Below are 21,537 nucleotides of genomic sequence, written 5' to 3'. Positions count from 1 at the left end.
GAACTGATCAGGATTGGCCTTGGATCGTCTTCAGTCCCAATGTTGATTGTTTTAAGATCGTCAGTGGTAGAGTCAGTGCCGTATTGTAGTTTTCGTGGGGCATCCTGTACTTCTTCTTCAAGTGATAGCTCACTCTGACACGATTCTTCATGGTGGGGAGACTTTTCATCGTTCTCCCCGATTAATTGCTAATCTTTCCGTCAACGATAAATGACTCTCCCTTCTACGTCTCGATCGGTCGTGAAGTTTGACCCTGGAGTTGAGACTTGATCATTATGGCGCCATGGGCGTCCCAGTATTATGTGGTAGTCAGGTTCTTGCTCGATCACATGAAACTTTGCTTTCGATCGAATCGTCCCCACCCTCAAATCTATGTATGCATATCCATATGTATGGCTTTGACTTCCTTCAAATCCTGTCATTAGGATGGGATAGCGAACGATTTTACCTTGTGGGAATCTGGCCATCCTGAGAGTCTTCATAGTGACAATGTTGGTGGAAGCACCTGTATCAACAAGAGATCTTCTAAATTCAGTGCCTTTGATGAAACCAGTGACATACAATGCATGGTTGTGTCCTTCATCCGTCATGCGATCTTCTTCTCCAAAAGAGATGTTGTCGATCGAATTCCCAGGCACTAGGGAGACTTCTTCAACTGATGGTGTTGGTGGCGTTATTTGCACGATGGATGATATCTGGTTGAGTGTTGAAAATGTGTATGTGTGCGCTGATACCTGGAGAAGTGCATAAGTTCACATAGATTTTCAATCAAATGTGTGACCTCTTGTTCCACCGGCTTCTCGTATGTGGTGAAGCTGTTGATTTGAGGTTCGGATGACGCTTCAGTCCCCGGTGTTGAGGCTTCTGGAGCGGAGATACCGCCTAACTCGGATGTTAATCTGATGAGAAAGTCGAGGATGTGGTTTATCGTCTCCTTCATCAGGTCCATGTTCCTGGTATGGACCTCTAGGACTTAAGCCAACTCTGCCAAAGTCGGGATCCCTCTGCCTTCCATGTCGCCAGGTGTAACATGAGGAATGTTGACGTTTGAAATATTCTGATCTGAATTAGTTGAATTAGTCCTAAGACCAACCATCTTGTGAGATTGTTAGATTGGAAACGAGAGATTAATCTCCCACTGTGGTCGCCAATATATAGATGGGGAAAATGATTTGTTGGTTTTTAAGGAATTGAGGAGACGACCGTACGGAGGAGACTCCCCGAACCAAGCGAAATGTTAAACCTCACACAGATGCACCGCTGCAAAGGGGGTGCTTTAGATTCGAGAGATCAATCTGTAGTACTCCGGCATAAATCAAGACAATGATCGTTCCAGAGTAAATTCGGTCACAAGATAGGATGGGTTGATCTGTAGGAGGGAAGCTGGAAATGTGTGGAATCAATGGTAATCAAAGATTTTGGGTGTGTGAATTCTGAATATAATAAGCTCTGAATGATTGAAATTTCTCAATTGAGACTACTTGCTCAATTGATGAGTTGATGATCTCGTGTTGTCGATGAGACGTGATATTTATGATACTGTTGATACTGATCCCTCAATCATGATTAAGAGACTTATTAATATTGCTGGAATTTTAGACACCATAATCCCATGAAGTGTGACAGTTGATGGAATCAAGGAGTGGGGAAGTGGAGATCGTGTGGAGACTTGGTCGATTTTCCACCCACTACCTCGTGAATTCCTTCAACTGATTGCACCAGTTGCTCGCATTCCATCGTGTGTTTGAACACACGTGCCGTAGACCGCCAGACCAAAGCCCTTTGTGATATCCCCCCAAAGTGACACGATTGACGTCTCGGGGTATGTTAGTCAATTGATGACTTCGTGGTTTGATGGGACGATGAGTCCATGTAGTTGCTGAGTTGAACATGATGTTCTGAAACTCATGAGTTGAACATGTCATGAGACAGAGGTATAGTTCTTACGATGAAGTGAGAAAGTATTGCTCATTCAATGGATCGTTGAATATTGATTGTTGAACCAATATTACTTGGTTGAGCAAATATTCATCATCTGAGCAAGTGTTGCTCATGTGATGAATTGTTGAATATTTGATCATCTGAGCATGTGTTGCTCATCTGATGGATTATTGGCAACGTACCAAAAATATTAATTAGAATATTGGTCATTGAACCGAGCATAATTAATAAAATTAATGACCATGGGGTTGTCATAAAATTATTAAGGTTGGAATCTGGAATGATGATCCTTGGATTCAGAAACCCTAATTTGATCAATTCATGGTTCGTCAGAATTTTAACCATGGGACGAAGGAGGGAGCGACTACATGGGACCGTGGATCAACCATGTAGTGTCCATATGCTCACGTGAGCAAATACAAAGAACTCCTGAAGAGTTGACGATTTGTTGGCGAAAGAATGATCAAATGTTGGTTTAATCATTTATTCGAAAATGCTCGTCTGAGCCTTAGGTGAGAAAATCTAATTAATTATGACGGAGTGAGGGACCGACCATGGGTCATGAAACCGGCCCTGGGTAGTCACGTGACCGCCTGATGATCACTTCATGAAAATCCAAAGTGTTTGAAAGAGTCTTGGACCTAATACGTGCAATTGTGCAAATTAGGTCAAAACTGTGAAACTTGATGGGACCGGCTTCTGTAAGCCAAAGAGCCAATGTTGGTCGGTCAAGACTCGTGTTTGTAGTTGCAGGAAATCCTACAACACACCCCTTGTATTATCATGATTATGATTTCTAGATCTAAACTTATTTGATATGAAAATAAAGATAAAGATAATGAATATAGAAAATAAGACAAAAGATTTACGTGGTTCGATCAATTTGATCTACATCCACGGGGTTAGGGATCTTCACTATGATTGTTTGTAATTACATCTTGATTACATGGAGACTCCATTAATGAGTATTTGGAGCTCTAGGTTGGTAGAGGAAGAGGAAGGAAATAATAATAATACAAATTCTAAACCTGTCCTCTCTCTCTGACTTTCCCTTTATATAGGTGTTTACATAGTGGATGACAGCTCATATGTAGTGGGATACAACTCATATTATCTCGTGCCCAAACTACATTCTTGCAAGCTTCGCTACCTTCTCGCAAACTCTTTCTATAACTTCGCAGGCTCTATCTATAATTTCGCAAACTCTTACCGTTGTGCGATATTTGGATCCTACATCTTGCCTCTTTTTCCTTGAATATTGCTTGAAGAGCGATCTTTAAGGAAAAATCCACTTTGTAGTAGTACTTGTTGGAGGAACGAGCGAAAGAATGTTGGACTTGAAGAGTACGTACTTGCCTCTATTCTTTTGTGAAGTTCCGGAATGTTGCGAAGTAAATAAGAAGTATCATCTTTTGAAGTATGCGAAGTATGAAGTATCCTTGAAGAAGTATAAGAAACATGAAGTATCCTTGATGAAGTATAAGAAATATTCTATTCTCGAAATGTAAGAAGTATCCGTCCTTGAATGAGAATAATAAGTATTGCCTCTATTCATGCGAAATTATTACTCCATTTTTGGTTATTCTTTCCGAGAAGATAAAGAACATAAAATGTTTTCTTGGTAATCCATAGTTGCCTCTGTTCTTTATCTATGAGGGTAGAATCTTTGAGAAAATGTTGAATGTGAGAATTGTTTCTTCATTCTCATCTTGCTTCTGTCTCATGTTTTGTGCTCATGCGATAGTATAATCTCTTCAAGTTGCTTATAATTGTGTGAAATAATTAAGCGAAATGATCATATCGTTCGGAATAATCACATTCTGCGAAATAATCACATTCTGCAAAATTCTCACACATTCTGAATAATCCTACGAAACTCTGAATAATCCTACGAAATTCTGACACATTCTGCGAAATTCTGAATAATCCTACGAAATTCTGACACATTCTGCGAAATTCTGAATAATCCTGCGAAATTCTGAATAATTCTGCGAAATTCTGAATAATTCTGCGATATTATTGCGAAGTTCTGCAATATTATTCCGTACAGTTTTGTAAAGTACTTGTGCGAATATAATGCTTATGTTATGATTATGTTATGAAATGTGTATGCGATGTTTATGCTATGAAATGCTTATGCAATGCTTTTATGATGCGAGTATGATGTTTGTATGATGAGAATGCTTATATATTGCAATGTATAGCTAATGTTTGCGTTACTTATCTCATTTTGCACGCTAAAATTGATGTAGATTTAAATTTCCTCCATTCTCCATTTCTCTGGATTTTTCTTTATTGTATGCATTCGTCTTCGTGTACTTATTGTTCCTCACAAGTTCTTACTTGTGTTTCATCTTTCCTTTTTCCTGCACTATTAGTATCTCATAACAGTATGATCATAATATCAAGTCTGCGGAATTTTCACTGCCTCAGTTTCATTTCCATGTACATATTCGCAAGCTTGTTTGCTTACATATAATCATTCTCACAAGCTTACTCATTTTCTTATGTGGTCTTATTTTTCCTTCCTAGTTAAAGGTCTTATTTTTCCACCTATTGTCATTGCGACAAAATCGCAGGACGTCTTTGCACTTTCATGCAAAAACCCATTGATCTTGCCTTAAATTTTTCTTTTGTACTATTGCCTCTTCAGGATTGTTGCGACAATATGACAGGCCTAAATATTTTTACGAAAATAAAGCCCCATGACATTCCCGTCTTGCAACAAAATCGCATGACGTCTTCACACTTTCATGTAATGACCCTTTGATCTCGTCTTATCTTTTTCTCTAGTATTATTGCCTCTTCAAGTGTGTTGCACAAATATGACAAGCCTTAATACCCTTGCAAGTAAAAAGCCTCATGACATTTGCGTCTTAAGACACTTATCATCTCCCTAATGGAGGGTGCCGCCCTTATCTCCCCCCTGGTTGACCCTTCAAGGAGGCGTACTTCTACCATACAAGGTTATCTCCTCCCATCCGGTCTTAACAACAACCAGTTTTTTTCGCAGCCTCTTATCCCTTTTACATATAGGGCTTATGGTTACGATACTGCACCCTAAGTGGGGTTTTCTTCGGGCCGAGTGCAGTATAAGCCAAGACTTGTCAAGAATGGCAAGGACGCTTCAAACGCCCCTGGCACTATTGACTCAACCGTGTACCTCGGCGCCTTGATTAGATTCTGCACTCATTGGGAGAGTCCTTATTACCTTAGTCGCCCAACCTAAGTCATATGCTTAGGCTGAGAATCCAAGGTGCCTCTCCCGGATGGGCTTTATTGACCCCAAATCTCCATGACTCAGGTTCCAGGGGCGGTGTAACCTTTTCCCTGAGTCATGCTACAAGTACCCCCTTCTATGACGTACTTTAGGTCTTACATTTGCCTCTTGCGAAATTTTATTTGCGAACTAGGGTGTACGCCATAAAGGTTCGCCCCATTCTAATCTTAGATTTTTATGGATCTTAGATTGTCTCTTGCGAAATTTTCGCGTTTCTTTGTTCTTTTATTCTTTCATTCATTCTTTCATTCTCATAATATCATATCATTTGAAGCAAAGTAAATATTCAAGAGAAATTCTAATACATTATAATTCTGAAATCTTTGTAATTGTGAAATCTTTGTAATTCTGCGATTGTTTCGCATTTTGTAAATCAAATCAAAAATCTTTTTATTCTCTGTAAAAGAAATATTCTAGAGAAACATATAAATTAAATTTTCTCAGTTTTATGTAATTTTGAAATCTCGCAATCTTTGTAATTTTGAAGTCTTTGTAATCTTGAAATCTTAGTAATCTTTATAATCTTTGAAATCTTGAAATCTTTGTAATCGTGCGATTGAATCGCTTTTTTGTAAATCAAATCAAAAATCTTTTTATTCGTTCTTAGTATAAAGTAAAATGTTCAAGGAAGTGGTACTTATCTTTCATGTGAGTCGTTGTTTTCGTCAAAGAAGTGAATAAATGCCTTGAAATGTATGAATTTCGCGCAACAAAAAGAAGTGTGAGAAGTGAGACTTGAACCCTTGATCTGCTTCTTGGATTTTCTCGCACCATACCAACTGTGCTAAGCCTCTTTTGCAAAATAATCAAAGTTCTTGCGAAGTAATCAAATTCCAACTGTGCAAGAGGCAATTCTGTATAAATTTTGCATAATAAAAATAAACATGCGAGAAGCAAGAATTGATCCCGCAATATCAACTCTGCGAAATGAATATTTGCGAAGCAAAAATTATTTGGTCGCAGGGAGAATCGAGCCCATGTCCTCTAGTTTGCATACTCCTTCTCTGACCATCTGCGCTACTTGTTGCTTGCGAAAGAAACACACAATGCTGTAAATATTCCATTTCTTCGCCTTTAGGATTTCAAAAATGTGCGAAAAATTAAGCTTGATGAGGGATTCGAACTCGAGTCTTACAACTCACTCTAGCGAAGCTTGACCAACTGTGCTACCGCTTGTTTGCGAATTAATGAAACAATATTGCGAAATTATTCATTTTTTCGCTATCTGTAAAAAGAAGAAAACTGTGCTCGCTGGGAAGTTCGAACTTGCGACCACAAACGTACATATTGTTCTCTTGACCAACTGTTCAAGAATCTCTTTGCGAAATAAACGCACAATGTTTTTCTTTTATTCTTTTATTCTCCCATGCAAATGAGAAGAAAATGAAAAATATGTGTCTCTGCGAAATTCGAACCTGTGATCTATTGCTTACTCGCTCCATCTCAAACCATCTGTACGAATTTCTGTTTGTGATAGAAATTGCAGCATCTGCCTCTTATCTTTTCTTCGTCCTACCTTAACTTCTTTCACATTTGCCTTCTTCTCCTGAACATGAAAATCTTCCACTGAAACATCCATTTTTTCCTTAAATTTCACCACAACAACTAATTTTTTCTCTCACTCTTTTCATGTCTTTGAATTGTTGATGATGTTTACTCCCTGAAAGTGTGATTTCTTCCATAAAATTTCCATTTTTGAACCTAAACTTTGTAGATCTAGAAAAATATGAACAGTAGCTAATCTTCATGAAAATTTCTTGAATCAACAAGTTATAGGAAGGATAAATCCTTTACTCGTCCCTGTTTCTAGCCATTATGTAGTTGCAGGAAATCCTACAACACACCCCTTGTATTATCATGATTATGATTTCTAGATCTAAACTTATTTGATATGAAAATAAAGATAAAGATAATGAAAATAGAAAATAAGACACAAGATTTACGTGGTTCGATAAATTTGATCTACATCCACGGGGTTAGGGATTGTCACTATGATTGTTTGTAATTACATGGAGACTCCATTAATGAGTATTTGGAGCTCTAGGTTGGTAGAGGAAGAAGAAGGAAATAATAATAATACAAATTATAAACTTGTCCTCTCTCTCTCTGACTTTCCCTTTATATAGGTGTTTACATAGTGGATGACAACTCATATGTAGTGGGATACAACTCATATTATCACGTGCCCAAACTACATTCTCGCAAGCTTCGCTACCTTCTCTCAAACTCTTTATATAAATTCGCAGGCTCTATCTATAATTTCGCAAACTCTTACCGTTGTGCGATATTTGGATCCTACAGTGTCACCAAGGCGTCCGTGTCTCAGTCCTGAGAATTTTGATATTTTCTGGCATGCAATTGAGCATCCATTCGAGAAAATATGCCAAAATTAGGGTTTCGATGAAACTGAGGAAAACACCATGAGATGATGAAAAATAATTATAAAATAAGAAATCAGGAGGCGTGGGACCGCCGAGGCCAAGGCATGGTCGGCCGGTCGTGGCCACGGTCCCGGGGTGCCTTTTCCTTAATTTTATAATATTTTGATGATTTTATGAAAAATTCATGAATTTTGAGAAATTTGATGAATTTAGGGAGTTTCCATGAATTGAAGGAGTTTTCATGAGTTCAAGGAAGCAAAAAAATATTAAAATAATAAAAACAAGGGCGTTTCGGACCGTGGAGGTGCGGCCGGCCGGCTAGGGCCCGGTCCCAAGAGTTTCCCTAATTGTTATGTATTTTTAATGTATTTTTCCATGATTTGAAGGGAGTTTCCTAATTTGAGAGAAATACCATGAAATCAATGAGTTTCATGGGATGAAGGAAATCCTAAAAATAATAATAATAAAATACATGGGCATGTGGGACCGGCTGAGGCATGGCCGGCCGGCTGGGGCCCGGTCCCACGTGTTTCCCTAATTTTACATTATTATTTTTTATGTATTTTGAAAATACCATGATTTGAAGGAATTTTCATGAAATCAGGGAAATAATAATAATAATAAAATAATGAGGAACCATAAGGTGTGGGGGCGGCTGGGACCAAGGCATGGCCGGTTGGCCAATGATCACGCCCCACACTATTTTTCCTTAATTTTATATTATTTTCATGGGTTTATGAAAACGCCAGGAAGTCGAGGAGTTTTCTCGAGACGAAGGAGATTTGTTCAAATGAAAGGATTTTCATCAGATGAAGGAAAATAATAAAATATAAAACTGGCGTGGGATTGGTCATGGAACGGTCGGCCAGTCAACGAGTCCAATCCCTTGGCGTCTTGGTCAACATTTTGATTATTTATTATTTTCTTCCTATTTTGCAATAGGTTAATCGTTTCGTCGTATTTTGAAATACTCGTTCGTGCGGTGACTGTTAGTACATCGTCGTTGAACACACTTTCACCATTTGGATCGGGGCTTACTTAGAGGTAGCTCAGACGCCCGATTGTTGATTATTTATTACTAATTGTGGAATTCAATGGAGAATAATTCACAAAACTGAGTAATAATATGTTTATTATTAATTCATAGGATCAGCTGAGGATTCGACTACGAATTTAGAATAATAAAGTGAGCATTACCATTCCATGGGATCGTAGATTCGACCATAGAATCGGAGTAATTAAGTTTTATCTATTACCATTTATGAGACCAGTTGTGGATTCGATCTTGAAATCGGAGTAATGAGATAATATAGTTATTGCTATTCTATGAGATCAAGCCGTGGATTCGATCATAGAATCAGAACAATTGTTATTGTCATTCCATGGAACCAGTCGTGGATTCGACCATGGAATATGAGCAATAATAGATTATTCTGGGAATTCAGTAGTGAATGTCACGGCAGAATTAATCTTAATTAGGAATAATTAACTTTGTGGATCAATACTAGCAGAGCAAGCTGTCTAGGAGCATTAATTATCCCGATATGAGCTTGTCGGTAAGTCATATCCTTTATATAGTCAGGGTAAACTCGTTATTTGTTCCTGAAGATGTTATCGCTCTATACTAGCAGAGCAAGCTGTCTAGGAGCCGTCCATCTCGTGATACTATATAGAAATAATCACTGAAAGTGTTCAGTATTCATGAGATATGTCGTTGTCCAGTCGTGAGACTACATATCTATATGTACTCTGAGAGAAAGTACTCTCCATTGAGAATTTGTTGAGAGACCCGTGTCTCAATACTCACATCTGATTGCTGGATCAGAGCTTCGTATAATTATGAATTTACGATTTTAGCCCTTGTCGAAAATCCACCATCTAAACATGGACATTTAATATAAATTACAAAGGCATTTTTTACAATCTGGTGTTCCTGGAAAATAAAATTATGGGCAGAAGCGTTATGTGCAGTAAACTATTATGATTAATAGATTTCCCTTTAGGTCTTTGCATATGGTAAGAACACCAGTAGATAAAAATGTATACTGGTGCTCATTAAGTTCCACAAGTCTAGAGATCTGTGGAACTCAATGAACTCAATTTTTATAAACTTGAGTATAGTAAATCCAGTGATCGGTAGATATTCTTTGATAAGATACCTGAATTAAAGAATATATATATGTATATATATAAACATTGGAAAATTAACTTCATACGGATAGAAAAAAATCGATAAAAAACCGAAAATAAACTCAAAACAAGCAAGTCCCTTACTGATCACTCACAAGCAATCGTTCTGCTTTCCTCATTAAATTCAAAACAAGAGTTTTCCCCTCCTATCGGTAAAAAGAACAAGAAAAACACAATAATTAACAGTGGGTTCGTTTCGGAAAATTAGGATCCCTAGGAATTCAATTCCGAGGGAATTCTCCCAATCGAACAACACCAAAATTCTCGGAATTTGATTTCTGAGGAATCTAATTCGCTCAAATTCGTTTTTTTTCCATTGACTCACCAATGAAAAATAATCGGAATCAAGATTATCAATAATAAATGACTATACTACTCTCCTAATTCGTTATTTTCTTCTGTTTCAAAAAATCTCTTTCCTCGTCCAGTTGTTCATCGAGTTGTACAGTGGATCTGTAACTAATAAACAAACTCCATCACTAACATCAACAAACTTCACAGCACCGCCACCAACAACTGCACCATCGCCAACAACAATACCCGAAATGAACTCCATCTGGTTTGTTTTTAGGTAATAAAATTTTAAAGGGGGGAAGCGTATTAAAGTGCCATATATTCATTACTTATGCAATTGAATAATGGGAACCAAACAATAAAATTTGAACCAAGCAATTGAATTATGGGAATCCAATTCCCAGAAATGGATCACCCGGTAATCCAATTCCTAGGATGTCAATAACTTGACTCGAACGCACTGTAAGATAGGATCTTCCGTACCTAGAGCAATATTAGCAAAGACGGAATCCATGATTGATTAAAATCAAGAATTAATTTCACAATTTTTTCTTTTGTTTTCTTCTCAGTCATTTTGTGAAATCTCTGTGTGATTTTTGTTAGCTCTTTTAACTTTGCAGTAGCGCCCACGGATTCTTTTGTCGGGTATATTATATAGACGGACGTGATTTTAGTTGGTTCCTTTTTAGGTGGTTACTTGGAAACCAGAGTAACTGATTAAAGTAAATCTTTGGGTAGTTTTACACCCAAGAAAGAAAAATCCAGAATTTCTCCCGACTTAAAGATACGTTTAGGCAGTGAGGGCAATTCCTGTGGGAATGAACAAACCCATCTTTTTGTTGAGCCAGGTGGATGGCCAAACTGGTTTTTCCACTATGGTAAAGCACTGGGCGTTAGATAACTAAGCGTGCGAGCGACAGACAAACGCTAGAGTTTGTAGGTAAAGCGTTGGCGTTGGAAGGACAAGCGCTGGAGCTCAAAGATTCAACTTGGCGCCTGAACGTATGACGCTGGCGTTTGTAGCAAAAACGCCAACGGGTAGTTTTTTAAAATTCAAAATTCACTTTTTACCTCTATAAATTACCATCAATTTCAAACAATTCACTCACACCAAAATTCACTTCTCTTGAATTTTCTCTTCTAAAATCTATTTCTCAATGGCTGAAAAGGCGATCACACTTTTTTGTGATGCAAAACTTGAAGTTGCGGTTTCTAAGATATGTGGGAGTTTTAAAAAGATTGAAAATTGTAAGAGGGAAGTGCAAGTTTTTGAAATTGCTCCAAGAAAATGTTCCGCTAAAGGGCAAAGAAGAGCTCCAGTTTTGAAAGTTAACAAAAAAAAAATTCAAAAACAAAGGCGCAACTGTCAAAGAGAGCGTTGAATGGAAGATACGTCAAATGAAGATAAACAGGAGGCCAAAACTTGTACTCGATTTTTATTGAAGTTGTTTAGTACGTTTTATTATTTCCTAAGTTTATATCTTGTAAAAGAATTGGCATTAATGAATGAAAATACTTAGATTTTAAAATAGAGATTTCCACATTAGATTAAGCGAAATTTATTACAATTTTAACTTGCAAATAATATCAAATCCACAACAAAAACATCAAACTACATCAAATCCAACAACATTCTCTTTGTAGAGTTCATAACATTCAAAATGCTTAAACTCTCTTCCGCTTTCTTCAGTAAACTTGATCTGAGCGATGGTTTTCTGTAACACAAATAAACAACAAGTTCAGATTTTCATGATGATGTTGATCAGTGAAGACAAAGGTAAGATACTCACCAGTTCTTCGTTGGATAATCCAGAATAGTTACGGTGAACCATCCACAAAACTTTCGTATAATGTTTGACTTCACTAGTGATTAATGCAATTCTTAGTTCTAGGCTCTTACTGTTTCTTATGGTTTCGGTCCGCGATGCTACAAAATGTCTCAATTCTCTTTCCCAGAAATAGTCATTGTTCATTGGTCTCATCAAACGATGTAACCAACATCGAACAAGAGTAACATCTTCTTCCATTGTAAAAACCGGGAGCGGCATTCGAGTGCAGTAAAAATGTGCTTGAGATGGTCCATCTTTTAGAATTCTAAAACACGCTTCGTAACGAAAAGGTTTGCCGTGAGCTTCCTCCCAATTATCAAGAGATGTTTAGATCACTTCATCTTCAGTTACACCGATGAACTTTTCTCGATCAATTTCCATTACCAGAGAAACAAATGGCTGGACTGCAAGCCTAATAGATTGAAAATGAGCACGCAATCGACGAGCATCTCGGTTTCCTGGGTTTCCCGTCAATGAGACGAACATTGAAAAAATGTTCTCCCAAAAATAAGAGTCTTGAAATCCCATACCAGTGATTACCCTAAGAAAAAATATGCTTTGCATATATATCCTCTTCTTCAGTAAATTTGGGACCATGATTTCTAACAGACATTTCTAGAGAGTGAGAGATATTAATAGTTTTAGACTAGAAAAAGAAGAAGATGTGATTTTGGAGATGGGAAGAATGGAATTATAGGTCGAGAAAGAAAATCGAGCCGTTAGAAATTTAGCCGTTGGCGTTTGTATTATAACCGCGCGACTTTCCTTTGAGCGCATGTTTGAATTACCATCTGAGTTGGCGTTTGTAGTAAAACTGCGCGATTTTACTATAACCGCCCGTGTGAATTACCAACACATATTTTTTTTATAAATACAACACTAGGGGTGGCATCTCAACCAAATTGTCCATTATGTTTTCTAAAGGCAAAACGAAGCAAATATTGTATGTCGAAGTAAAAGAGGTTTATCTATTATGTTTCATGGATAACCATAGTCTTATGCAATGCCCTTGGATGTATTCAAAGTGTCCGCGGGAAGGTTGTTAACACATCATAATGGTGATTGAATCACAAACGGAAAAGCTCAGGTATTTGCAATGTCAAGATCTCGACTGTCCAGAGGAACCACATATGCTAGATGATGTTATGAAGATTAAAAATGAAGAAGAAGAAAAGATTGCAACACTCTGCAAAAACTTCAAACTTAAAGCCAAATTGAATAAGGAGTTATTACACTGCAATCATTGTGGATATGGAGATCACGAATACAAACATTGTCCACAGAAAATCAGTGGATGCTCAAAGCCCGATTGCAAGACTTTTATGCATCTGCGGACTTCTTATGAAGAAGACACATATGGAAGGCATTTATGGGAATGTCCTAAGTGTTTTTTAGTGGAGTGGGCTGATTGAAGTTGAAGGACAAATCGATTCACTATGGTATTATATTATTTAATTTTTTGTTTATTTTGTGTTATTACGATTATCTAAAGCTATCAATATCATAAGTAATTTAAATTTTTCTTCGATTAAACATTGCACCATCAATTTCATAAATAAAAACATACTGTATTGAAAAACCACATCATACATGAAAATAAAAGAAATACATTAAATTAAAACAACTACTACATATGCGCCAATTCTCGGCGGGTAGTGGATTTCCTAGGGCGATGTAGGGATCGTATTTTATGAACACCCTAAGAATGTTGAAACAAGAATGAAAGTCGAAAGGACGACCGCGGTGAGATGCTGGCCACATCGCTAGAGTTCTGGGCAACACTTCGTGTTCGGCTTCACCGTTGAGCTTATTTTTGTGATTCTCCATTAGTTGAGCGAAGAATTCCGATACATTACACGAAATTACACTAAAATGATGCGCCAATTCGTGACAATCACACCCATGAATGTTCATTGTTTCAGCGGCGAACATTTCATAAAATTTCTCCCAGAACGTCGATTTGGATACATTCCTACCGGTATCGGCAACATCTTGTGTGTGAAAAATGTAGGCTCTGTAAATAGCTAAATCCTCTTGTTGAGTGTATCTAACACCACGAACTGTGGGAGGAATTTTTGTAGATGATTTGAGAGTGACGAATGTGTAGAATGTGTGAATTTGGAGTTAAAATGAGGAGTATTTATAGAAATCAAAAATTATAGCCGTTAGATCACAAGAGTTTTCAGCCGTCCAGATTCAGCCGTTGGCGCTTTTATGAAAAAGGCGGCGCTGGAAGGAAAATCTCGGGCGCTTTAGTAAAGACCGCGTGCTGGAAAGAAAAGCGCCAGAGCTTTTATCTCAAACGCCAGCGTTTGAGGCAAGCTCGCCCGGCCTATCATCAAACGCTCGCTACATCCTCCAACTCAATGAACAAACTAACAAATTTTTTGGTTTGAACATCAATTTTTCATGTTTGTTGAGTCCATAGTGTGAGAAAAATGAACAAACTTGATAGTTTGTTCATTACATAGGAACTTCTCTGACTAAATAGAACCATAAAGTTAAATATAATCCTATTCTTGAAAACAAAGTTTTAGTAAACCTACCTAATATAGGTGAGCAAATCCCACCTTTGTCATTGAAAAGTATTAAAAATACCTGAAGATTATAAAATATCGAAAAGTTAGAGGTTGTATTCAATCATTGCATTCGTTTATTATCAAAATCAATGTAATTTAATTTTCGGTATTATAAAATGTTGACAAAATTCAAATAATTTCAGTATGTTGATTTCAATAAATGAATTACAAAATCAATTTAAGAGTATACTATTAATGTACATATAACTTTGCTAAGTAGATAACACTTTGACAGACATCAGGAGGTCCAGAGAAACACGCCTTCCATTTTTTCAGGAGCAATTTCATTTGCCAAATAGTTCACAATAACATTAAACTCTCTCCATAAATTTGTTGAAAGATGACATCTTCAAAAACTTTCTTTCAAAACCATAATATCCTCAATCAAACCACACATGATCCACGACACTGTTGCCTCCTTTTTGCACAATTGAATAGTATTGGTAGAGTCATGTTTAGTTTCTATAAATTATTATCAGGATTTATAGCTTGTTTGGATGTCAGAGTGCATATTCTGTTGTGTTAATCTCAAGTCAAGTTTTTCATCTACCGGTGATTATTGATTGCTTGATTCCAAAGCTACCTTAGCTTAAATCCAAAGCAACCTTGATTTTGAAAGTCTATAAAAGGAGAACCTCCAACAATTGGGATCTTTGAATCCCTGAAACTATTATTGTGTGTCCTAGTTGTAAACTAGACTCGTCTTCTCCTTTAAACCCTTCTAGGATTTAGAGGCTAAAAAAACCTCACATGGGGATCCGTGAATCCAAGTCCAATTATCTTTATCTTGATAGTTCGTGTATCCTGATCTTGTTTTGACTGTCGATCCTTGCTCCAACAGACAAGATCGATAAAAATCGCAAAGTTTCTTCGTCTCGAACTCTGTGATTCCACAAGTTTATACTTGTGAGGTGAATAATAATCTAGGCTGCTCTTCGGGAGTCATAAGACCGATTTTTGAGGTTTTCTAGACTTTGTCTATTGCAATCGATTTCCTACCTCACCTTGATCTTTGATCATAACGAAAATCACATATAGGCTTATTTGTGGGAGGCAGATTGGTTTAAAGTCTTCAATTAAGTTGAAGAAACTCTTAGGATGTAAAGGCCGTCAGCTAAGAGAATCAATTGCATGGAGTCCTGTTGGGATTCAAGAGGCGTTAGGAGCGCGACTGTAACTGAATTGCTGTGACGGTTTAATTCGGTCTCAACTACATTCCAATCCGAAGTTCTGATAGTAAGATAGTGGCTGTAGCGGCTTAATACAGTTTGGTGTTCAAGTCTGGACTAGGTCCCGGGGTTTATCTGCATTTGTTGTTTTCTCGTTAACAAAATTTTTGGTGTTTGTGTTATTTCTTTTCCGCATGTTATTTATCTTTATAATTGAAATATAACAGGTTGTACGTTATAATCAATTCAAGTAGATGAATCCATCACAAGTGTTTCATACGACTTGATTGATTCTTGGATTTTGATCTTTGGAATCGTACAAGTACTCTCACGGTATAGTTAGGTTCACGGACTAGTTTCTGTAATATTCTGATTGTGGGAGAAAAAAATATAACCTATTCATATCTTTCCTGATTGAGATTCATTAAGTTGAGATCTCGGAATTATATTTGTTTCTAGTCCATACAGGTTTCCTAAGAAAAAATTGGTGGTGTATTTTGGTACCCCCCACGTTTTCAGTTGGTATAAGAGCATGCAAACACGCGGAGACCTAATAAGTATGTGTTTGAAGCAATCTGATTATATTAACGAATGTACTATCTCCAATAACGTATCACCAGTTCATAATCAATTAGATGATTTTGATCAAAGTTTGGATCCACTACCTGAGGAAACTATCACATCTAGATCAACATCTAAACCTCCTCCTAATGTAAAAACTGTTGATAACTAGGAAATACGCCTAGAAGAATAGTTGGGTGAACTTTCTGATGAAAGTAACTAAGATATTGATAGAGATTTAGATGAGAAATTCTCAGAGTATGTTGGAAAATGGAAAGATTGAAACTTCTCATCTTACACAATTTCTGACTGATCTTTGTCGTGAAAACAAGAAATTGAAAAGAATTTATCAAGGTCTTTATATATGGAATTCCAGTAATGATTCGATCCTCAAAAATCGTGAAAATGACCTAAGTAAAAATTCACTTCAATGTGATAATCTTCGTAGAGATTTCTATTAGTTGGAAAAAAAATTGCAGCAAACAAAGCAAGGATTAACTCCAAGAATATAAGTTTTGATAACATAGAAAGCGCTTGTCTCACTCGAGAAAAAGGCCTTGAGGCTGATTTAGTTGTTGCTCTTTGATAAAATTAAGATGTTAGAAGAGGACTTGAAAAGGTTCAATACTAGCTCATACAAATTATCCACTACTCTAGGAGCAATTAAAGATCATTTTGATACATGAAGATTGGGCTATAAGGGAGTAGATGCTCCAAGTATTAACAAAGAGGTAAAATTTGTCAAGGCTAGTGATTCTTCTCAACCATAGGTTTCCACTGATGGAAAAAGTAAAATATCTACACCGTTAGTTAAGGTTAAAGAGAAAAGTATATCAACCTCCAAAGTCATCACACACGAATCCAGGTAAGAAAATTCCTTAAGTTTCATACTATTGCGGAAATAAAGGCCACCTGCAAAGGGGATGTCGTTTTCTTATAAGGAACGAGAAACTTTACGATGTTATTGTTTGCGCATCACAAGAAGTGATAAAACCTAGATCATATGTTAAGACTAACCCCCTTAACATTACTGGTTGTAACTGTCCAACCTTTAGGAAAAGGAATCAGTGCTATGATAAACATAGATTTTCCTATAAACGTCATACAAAGCCTTTTCACAATCGTAGCAATTATAAAAAGGATAAATTTGTAAAGACGAAGACAAGATCCGATGCTCCCAATTGGAGGAAGATTAACTTGCAAAAGAATAGTCAATCTGATTATCCTTCAAGAATTCTTGAAGAGAATAATGGGAAGAAGGTTCTGGTTTTTCGTAAATGCACTCAAAGTGGGTACCAAAGAAAGTCAATGATGCATTGAGTGTGAAAAGAAATAATCTCCTAGAAAATTCCATGACTATGGAAAAGTCAGAATCCATATTGTAGGAAGTTAAGGATTTCTTGGGAAAGATGGACTTAGATATGAATGGGTCTAAAAGTGATCTCTTTCATGATAATCCAAAAGTGAAACATAAGAATTTGTGGAAGAAGAAACGAAATAAGCCAAAAACTATAGATGGTGAAAAATCCATAGATGCGAAAAAGTTTGTTTCAATCACCTTCGGTGAGCAAGACATTATTCACCCCAACACAACTTGATTGTGTTGAAAGTGCATCGTCACCAAGAAATGCCCTATTATGAATATGCTGAGGTAAGCAATAGAATTCGGGCGCATATATTTATTATGCTGGGTAAGATTTTGAATATTTTGGGAAAGCCGTAGAATTCACGTTTGGATTCGTCAAAAAGGTATATTTATAAACTTGAGCAAGATTTATGATTATTTTGTTATATGTTTGATGCCATGATCTATTGATATCATAAACGTTTTTGTTTTTGTACTCTTATTTTTTCGCTAAGTGATTTGGTAGAAACCCGAGTATTATTTTAATTGGTTGTTTAAATATATACTTGAAGTTCAATACACAATGTTTCGGGAGAAAAGAATTCTTATCTCTACCTTGTTGATCCTAATGATCCAAAGAGATGATTCCATGCCAAGAGGTTTATAATCTTTTGTCTAAATATTTATGATAATAATTCGTAGTGATTGTCATATTTGTCTTCTGTGCACCTATGATTCCGGGTACATCATTCACCATTATCTAAAAGATAATAGATCGTAGGTGAAGTACTTATAATAGACAAACCAATGCGGCTAACTATACATGTACCTTTTGTATCGTTCATATCTACCTAACTTGATTTGTGTTTAAGATTCTTAAATGTCCAGGTTTGAAGAAACAAACAATACGGATGACTTGTTGTTTTTGGTGAATTTCAAAGAAGTAGTTCAAGAATGGGAAGTGGTACACGTAACTCTGAGATTGCATGAACGTTCACAACCTTCTTATGTGAACTTATGGTGCATGGTTCTTAATGACTTTGTATTTTCTTCTTTGTCAAGGAAACCTTTTTATACGCTTTTGGTAGCCATTCTTGGTGTAAATCCTGGCGGAAAAGATTGATTCTTCCTTCTAAGAGAAATCAACTTGTATGTTCTTTATATATATTTTTCTTAGATAAGATGATAACAATACTTGATCCCCATGGATATTCTTGTGTATTGCTCAAAATCTTATGAAATCGATCGGTATATGTGTCCTTTGATGTTTGGTGAATTGAATTGATATCTCATATATGCTCAAAAATTAAATCCATTTTGTGCTTTTGCTGACTAAAGATAGAATAAACTTGTTGAGAATTTTTTGCAGTTATTATCTCTCCATGGTCACATTTTTGTGAAATTACTGCACTATTCACCCCGTAAGATTTTCTTATATTGATTCATATCGATTAAAATTATCTCTTTGTTCGTAATTGGCATTGATATTAATTAAAGTTGATGTTTAGGATACAAATACATGTGATTTGTTAATGTCCGACAAGATCATTCTTTTTCATTAAAGTAAGGTCACTCATGTTGTTCTCTTTGGAATGACATCAAATGCGGGAGAGTTCTTAAGTGAACTTGTGCTTAGTTGCTATATCTTTGTGGGGTGTGTGGCTGTGGAATTTACCAGGGATGCTTGTATCTTAAATCTCCTAGATGAGACACTAAGTATTTTATACTCTGTGATATCGTCTAAATTTAAGTTTATATGTGTTTCCTTTAAGTATTGAAATATCTTTTGTTTGAATTCATTACGATCTCATAGTTTTCGTACCTTTTCCAATTTTTATTGACAAAAAGGGGGAGAATTAATTAGTATTTTCGCACTACGATACATATATTTTACGGATCATTATGTAAGGGGGACTGAATCAACATCTATAGGTTTCACCTATTATGCAAAAGATGTAAGCATTGATTAAGGGGGAGAAACATATAACCTTAGTAGTACTTCGAAGTTGTGATACAATTGAACTTTGGAGAAGATAACATTACTATGTTTCTATATAACGTCGATTGAAAATCTCTTTTCAAAGTTGTTATCGCTACGGATCTTCAATAACAACGAAGCTGAGTTGAACACATTCAGAATCATTGCAACTTAAGGTAACGAAGAATTCAAGGAGTTGAAGAACCAAGAAAATCAAGCATGATGGATTCTGGAGTTTTAAAGCTTTATTTTTTAGTCAATATATATTGATAATTTTGTCATTAAAATCGAGAAAAGGGGAGATAGTTAGAGCATTTCTTGGTCGAACTCACAAGTGTTGCTATCTCAATCTTGTTGTCAAATACCATATCTTCATTTCTAGTCTACATTTAACCAGTTTTGGATTAAGATAGAAGTGTGTAGTTGAGAATCGGATATCATTGTTTTTTATCGTTTGAAGCGGAATATCAATAGGAGATCTGGAGAACTTATTCAACAAAAGGTAAGTGAAGACTGAACCACCTATTTCTCAAGTATTCACCTTTCTATCATTCAGACATTGTAGCGTGACTAAATTAGACAGTATATGCATAACAGAAATCTCGAGTTAAGTTTATCTTGAATATCGTTCTCGAATTATGCTAAGCTTAAGAACATTTTTTCATACTTGATAAATTTGATGAAAAGAAAATTATTGCTTATGACCTAATTATGATTCAATATTTAATCATTTGAAAATAGCCTGGAACATTGATATGTGTCATTGATGTTATTCGGGAATGTTTCGAAATGATTATTAGAGAGATGTAAAACTACTGTAAATTTGGGTACATGAAAGTATATACTAGTTCACATACTGGGAGAACTGTTATAGGTCCGGATCCGTAGTATACGTACCGGCTTAGCTATAGTTCGGTAGCGAATTTTTGGTACGCATACCCGGTATCCATACAATAAAAAGTCTATGAACTCGTGAACCAGGAAAGGTGCGCATACCTAGTATGCAAACTGTAAAATATCTGTTGGTTTCAAAACCAGATAAGGTACACATACCATAAAATATCTATGAGTTCCTGAACTCGTTTTTATCTTAAGGGTACATATACCCGGTATACATACTATGACGAGAATATTCATGAACAGGTATAGTACACGTACTTACCCTGTCAATAATTTTCAGATGCATCAGAATTATTTCTATGAGATAATCAACATTTAAATAACTATCTAAATATGATTGATCACATTTGTGACTCAGTACTAAAGTCTTAAGTGTTATATGAAAATGGTTAAGCTTATTATTCAAGTGACTAGTATTGGCTAACCGTACATGAACAAGTCTTTGTACACGGTTCGGTTATGGTTCATCCTAACCAGAGTGCATATTCTGTTGTGTTATTCTCAAGTCAAGTGTTTCATCTAACGGTGATTATTGATTGCTTGATTCAAAAGCTACCTTAGCTTAAATCCAAAGCAACCTTGATTTTGGAAGTCTATAAAAGGAGAACCTCAAACAATTGGGATCTTTGAATCCCTGAAACTATTCTTGTGTTTCCTAGTTGTAAACTAGATTCATCCTCTCCTTTAAACCCTTCTAGGATTTAGCGACTAAAAAGACCTCACATAGGGATCCGTGAATCCAAGTCCAAATATCTTTATCTTGATATATCGTGTATCCTGATCTTGTTTTGATTTTCGATCCTTGCTCCAACAAACAAGATCGATAGAAATCACAAAGTTTCTTCTTCCCGGACTTTTTGATTCCACAAGTTTATACTTGTGAGGTAAATAACAATCTAAGTTGCTCTTCGGGAGTCATAAGACTGGTTTTTGAGGTTTTCTAGACTTTGTCTGTTGCAATCGATTTCCTACCTCAACTTTATCTTTGGTCATAACGGAAATCACATATAGGCTTATTTGTGGGAGGCAGATTGGTTTAAAGTCTTCAATTAAGTTGAAGCAACTCTTAGGTTGTAAAGGACGTCAGCTA

This window comes from Papaver somniferum, unplaced genomic scaffold (assembly GCF_003573695.1).
Source record: "Papaver somniferum cultivar HN1 unplaced genomic scaffold, ASM357369v1 unplaced-scaffold_18, whole genome shotgun sequence".
Classification (NCBI taxonomy): Eukaryota; Viridiplantae; Streptophyta; class Magnoliopsida; order Ranunculales; family Papaveraceae; genus Papaver; species Papaver somniferum.
This window is presented reverse-complemented; position numbering follows the sequence as displayed.